General features: G+C 44.2%; 1 pseudogene; it reads left to right on the forward strand.

Moving 5' to 3' along the window:
* Nucleotides 1–457: 457 nt before the first annotated feature.
* LOC114675284 (U2 spliceosomal RNA) lies at nt 458–601 on the forward strand (annotated as a pseudogene).
* Nucleotides 602–6,192: the final 5,591 nt, after the last annotated feature.

Below are 6,192 nucleotides of genomic sequence, written 5' to 3' on the forward strand. Positions count from 1 at the left end.
TCAAAAGTAACCACTATCCTGACCAAAGCTTAATTTTCCCTCTTTTAGAATTTTATATGAACGGAATCATACAGTATGTACAGTATGTACTCTTATGTCTGGCTTTTTTTTGAGACAGAATTTTGCTCTTGTTGCCCAGGCTGGAGTGCAATGGCATGATCTTGGCTCACCACAACCTCTGCCTCCCGGGTTCAAGCGATTCTCCTGCCTCAGCCTCTCTTGTAGCCGGGATTACAGGCATGCGCCACCACGCACAGCTAATTTTATATTTTTAGTAGAGATGGGGTTTCTCCATGTTGGTCAGGCTGGTCTTGAACTCCCGACCTCAGGTGATTTGCCCGCCTCGGCCTCCCAAAGTGCTGGGATTGCAGGCATGAGCCACTGCGCCTGGCCTGTTTGGCTTCTTTAACTCAACGTTGTATTTGTAAGTCTTCCATGTTGTTGTGTGTTGAAATAGTTTGCTTCTCAGCCTTTTGGCTAAGATCAAGTGTAGAAATATGAAGCATTGGTTTGAAGTCGTTTTGATTGGATTATCTTCACTTTCATTTTTGTATTCTGGATACAGATCCTTCCTTGGATATATGTATTTGAAACATCTCCCTCTCTGTCTGGCCTTTTCACTCTCTTTTGTTAAATAGTGTATTTTGTTAAATAGCAGTTCTTTCTTTTAATTTATGAAGAAAGAAGGTTTAATTGGCTCACAGTTCTGTACACTGTACAGGAAGCACAACTGGGGAGGCCTCAGGAAACTTACGATCATGGTGGAAGGTGAAGAGGAAGGAGGTAGTGTGTGTGTGTGTGTTTTCTTTTTTTTTTGAGACGGAGTCTCGCTCTGTCGCCCAGGCTAGAGTGCAGTGGTGAGATCTCGGCTCACTGCAACCTCCGCCTCCCGGGTTCACACCATTCTCCTGCTTCAGCCTCCTGAGTAGCTGGGACTACAGGCGCCCGCCACCACGCCCAGCTAATTTTTGTATTTTTAGTAGAGACCGGGTTTCATCGTGTTAGCCAGGATGGTCTTGATCTCCTGACCTCATGATCCGCCCGCCTCGGCCTCCCAAAGTGCTGGGATTACAGGCGTGAGCCACTGCACCCGGCCAAGGAAGGAGATATGTTTTACATGGCCAAAGCAGGAGGAAGAGCAGTTATTCATTTCAATCAAGTCCAATTTATCATTTGTTCCTTCAATGGTTAGCACTTTTTTTGTCCTGTTTAAAAAATCTTTGCCAATTTGCAGATAATATTTTTAAATATTAGGCTTTTCTCCTCCCTGTATTTTACCCTTTCTTTCTCCCTTTCTAGCAAATAGCAGGCTCTGTGTTTTATTACCTTCTAGGAAGTATGTGACCCAGCTGAAAGCAGATTAGCTTGCAGGATATTTGAGCTTTCTTTTCTTTTCTTTTCTTTTTTAATGACACAGAGTCTCGCTCTGGGAGGCTGGAGTGCAATGGCATGGTCTCGGCTCACTGCAACCTCCGCCTCCTAGGCTCAAGTGATTCTCCTGCCTCAGCCTCCCAAGTAACTGGGATTACAGGCACCTACCACCGTGCCTGGCTAATTTTTGTATTTTTATTAGAGACAGGGTTTCGCCATGTTGGCCAGGCTAGTCTTGAACTCCTGACCTCAAGTGATCCACCCACCTCGGCCTCCCAAAGTGCTGGGATTACAGGTGTGAGCCACTGTGCCCGGCCTGAGCTTTCTTTTTCTTTTCTTTTCTTTTTTTTCTTTTTTTTTTTTTTGAGACAGGGTCTTGCTCTGTCTCCCAGGCTGGAGTACAGTGGCGCAATCTCGGCTCACCACAGCCTCTGCCTCCCGGGTTCCAGCAATTCTCTCCTGCGTCAGCCTCCTGGGTAGTTGGGATTATAGGCACACACCACCAGGCGTAGCTAATTTTTGTGTTTTTAGTAGAGACAGAGTTTCACCCTGTTGCCCAGGCTGGTCTCAAACTCCTGACCTCAGGTGAACCTCCCGCCTCGGCCTTCCAAAGTGCTGGGATTACAGGCATGAGCCACCGTGCCCAGCCCAATCTCTTTTCTAAAAGCCCAAGCACTTTAAGGAGAATTGGGTTGGAAGGAGAATGGGGCTCTCATCAGATTATAAAGAGATGTCCCTTGGGTTGCTGGGTGAAGGGGAGAAATGTCAGCTGGGGAACTGGACCTGACTTCTCACAGATTCTTAGTAAGGGCTCACAGAGGAATAGCTGCTTAATGAATGTGGGGACTAGGAATGCAAGGCCCGTGTTGACATGTATTGTAAGAAATTTCTGTGTCCCAAGCATGGCGCAGAAGCCACAGAGAGCCTACCAATCTAAAAATGCCAGTGAACAATGTACCTCAGTGATAACCTGTGAGGATAAACGATCCTCCTCAACACCTTTCCAAGGTTTGGCATTACATAAGACCCCAGAACCATTTAGGGAAGCCCCAAGAATTTAACGAAGATTGATTCCAGGCTCCTGCCCCAGCAGAAGTAGCTGTGTAAACTTCTTCTTCTTCTTCTTCTTTTTTTTTTTTTTTTTGAGATGGAGTCTCACTCTGTCACCTAGGCTAGAGTACAATGGTGCGATCTCAGCTTACTGCAACCTCCACCTCCTAGGTTCAAGCGATTCTCCTGCCTCAGCCTCCTTAGTAGCTGAAATTACAGGCGCCTGCCACCATGCCCAGCTAATTTTTGTATTTTTAGTAGAGACAGGGTTTCACTATGTTGGGCAGGCTGGTCTCGAACTCCTGACCTCAGGTGATCCGCCAGCCTCGGCCTCCCAAAGTGCTGAGATTACAGGTGTGAGCCACCGTGACCAGCCTGTATCTACTTCTTTATGTGGCAGTTTCTGGCTTTTGAGATTGAATTGAGAAAGGGGATCATTAAAACCTATTTAAAGATGTAATCATGGAACACGGATGGAAATGACTTGATGTGAACTGCAGGTGAAAGTGTAATCTTCTTAATAAATTCCAGTTTCAGCCAGCATAGCTTCCTGAATGATCTAGGATTAAAATAATAACATGGTTTAAAATGGAAGGGTTTTTTTTCCCCCTTGAATTGTATTCCTTTTCTTGATCCTCTTAGGAGCTCACCAAACTTTTCTTCCTTCTGTATTTTTCCTTTCCATTAAAACTAAATGAACTTTGTTGCTTTCATTAGATCTAAAAAATGCTCTTAATTTTTATAATATGAAGTTTAAAATACTCGTAATTTTTTTTTTTTTTTTTTTTTTTATTTGAGACCGGGTCTCACTCTCTTGCCCAGGCTGGAGTGCAGTAGCATGAACACAGCTTACTGCAGCCTCGACCTTCCAGGTTCAAATGAACCTCAGAACACCTCAGCAGTCCCACCTCAGCCTCCTGAGTAGCTGGAACTAGAAGTGTGTACCACCAAGGCCAGCTAATTAAAAACTTTTTTTTTTTTGAGACGGAGTGTCGCTTAGCTGCCCAGGCTGGAGTGCAGTGGTACGATCTTGGCTCACTGCAACCGCCGTCTCCCCGGCTCAAGTGATTCTCCCGTCTCAGCCTCCCGAGTAGCTGGGATTACAGGCGCCCAACATCATGCCCGGCTAATTTCTGTATTTTAGTAGAGATGGGGTTTCACAATGTTGGACAGGCTGGTCTTGAACTCCTGACCTCAGGTGATCCACCTGCCTTGGCCTCCCGAAGTGCTAGGATTACAGGCATGAGCCACCTCGCCTGGCCTAAAACAATTTTTTCTTTATTTTTTAATTTATTTTTTTGAGATGGGGTCTCACTATGTTGCCCAGACTGGTCTTGAACTCCCAAACTCAAGCAATCCTTCTCCCACCTAGGTGTCTGGAAGTGCTGGAATTACAGGTGTGAGCCACCATGCCTGGCCTGCTTTTTTTTTGAGATGGAGCCTCATTCTATCTCCCAGGCTGGAGTGCAGTGGCCTGATCTCGGCTCACTGCAAGCTCCGCCTCCCGGGTTCACTCCATTCTCCTGCCTCAGCCTCCCGAGTAGCTGGGACTACAAGCACCTGCCACCACGCCCGGCTAATTTTTTTGTATTTTTAGTAGAGACAGGGTTTCACCACGTTAGCCAGATCGTCTGGATTTCCTGACCTCGTGATCCGCCCGCCTCGGCCTCCCAAAGTGCTGGGATTACAGGCGTGAGCCACCATACCCGACCAACCTGGCCTACTTTTTAAAATGTTTAAAATAAAATAATATTTGACGTATATGAAAGAATATTTGTAATTCGTTATTTAAATTATAAAGCTTAATAATAAACACCCATTTTTTTTTTTTTTTTTTGAGACGGAGTCTCGCTCTGTCGCCCAGACTGGAGTGCTGTGGCCCCATCTCGGCTCATTGCAAGCTCCGCCTCCTGGATTCACGCCATCCTACTGCCTCAGCCTCCTGAGTAGCTGGGACTACAGGTGCCCGCCACCACGCCCGGCTAATTTTTTTTTTTTTTTTTTTTTGTATTTTTGTATTTTTAGTAGAGACGTGATCCGCCCGCCTCTGCCTCCCAAAGTGCTGGGATTACAGGCGTGAGCCACTGCGCCCATTTAAAAACTAGAAAATTACTATTAACTTGCATCTGTCTTTTTTTTTTTTTTTTGAGATGAGGTCTCACTCTGTCGCCCAGGTTGGAGTGCAGTGGTGCGATCTCCACTCACTGTGGGTGGCACAGTGCTTAGACAAAATTATGAAGTGACCTTGATTTGTCTCATTTTTTTCATGGTCTCAGAATAAACTTGTTTGAGGTTGATATTCTGTGAGATTGTTTATGTCTAAATAGGAGAATAACATAGCCTACCTCTGAGTGTTAAGCCAGTTTCTGAATATCAGGGGCTGCTATTTTTTGTTTCTTTTTCAAAGTTTTGCCTTTATTTTTAAGTGATTAAGAAGCATGGAGTTGGATTTTTGAACGACATGATATAGTTAGTGTAAGGATGAAATCTGATTTCTCTCTTTTTTTTTTTTCCAAGATAGAGTCTCGCTCCGTCATCCAGGCTGGAGTGCAGTGGCATGATCCTGGTTCACTACAACCTCCACCTCTCGGGTTCAAGCGATTCTCATGCCTCAGCCTCCCAAGTAGCTGGGATTACAGGCGCCCACCACCAAACCTGGCTAATTTTTGTATTTTTAGTGGAGACAGGGTTTCGCCGTGTTGGCCAGGCTAGTCTCAAACTCCTGACCTCAAGTGATCCACCCTTCTCGGCCTCCCAAAGTGCTGGGATTACAAGCTAATTTTTGTATTTTTAGTAGAGATGGGGTTTCACCATGTTGGCCAGGCTGGTCTTGAATTCCTTACCTCAGGTGAGGAATTTTATCTCTACTAAAAATACAAAAATTACCCAGGCATGGTGGTGCATGCCTATAATCCCAGCTACTAGCGGGGCTGAGGCAGGAGGATTGCTTGAACCTGGGAGGTGGAGGTTGCAGTGAGCCGAGATCGTGCCACTGCACTCCAGCCTGGGCAAAAGAGAAAGACTTCGTCTCAAAAAAAAAAAAAAAAGAAAAAAAGAAAGAAAGATAAATGAAAACAGGAGAATGATTGAATTACCTAGATATCTGGTTCCATAATAAATGTTTACGTAGTATTTTTAATACTGAAGGACTAAATGGTGGGGAGGGAGGACAAAACATCATAGAAAGGGTTATAAGAATAGTTTTAGACAGATGTAGGTCAAATATAAAGAATCTGAATTTACTGTAAGTTGCCATTTAGATAGCTTGAAATTTAGTCTATGTTCTTAGATTTCTAAAAATCTTTCGTTTTTGACTTTTTTAAAAAATCATTTTATTTTTTAACTACTTTATTGAAGTGTAATTGACGCACAAAAAGCTATGCATATTTAATGTATACAATTTGATGAATTTGGAGGTAAGTATACACCTGTGAAGCCACTACTGCAATCTATGCCATAAACCTATCCGTCATCTCTAAAATCTTCCACTCACCCTCTTTATAATGTTTATTTATTTTTATGTATTTTATCTTGATTTTTAGTAAAGATGAGTTTTCACTATGTTGCCCAGGCTGGTCTTGAATTCCTGAGCTCAAGTGATCCTCCTGCCTTGACTTCCCAAAGTGCTGGGATTATAGGCATGAGCCACTGTGCCCGGCCTGCTTTTTTGTTAAGTAAATTACCCATGATCATTCAGGGCGTCTGTGGTAGAAGTAGGACTAGAAGCCTGCCTCCAGGACCTCAATCCAGAGACCTATCTGAAAGGTAAAA

The sequence above is a fragment of the Macaca mulatta genome, chromosome X (genome assembly GCF_049350105.2).
Source record: "Macaca mulatta isolate MMU2019108-1 chromosome X, T2T-MMU8v2.0, whole genome shotgun sequence".
Classification (NCBI taxonomy): Eukaryota; Metazoa; Chordata; class Mammalia; order Primates; family Cercopithecidae; genus Macaca; species Macaca mulatta.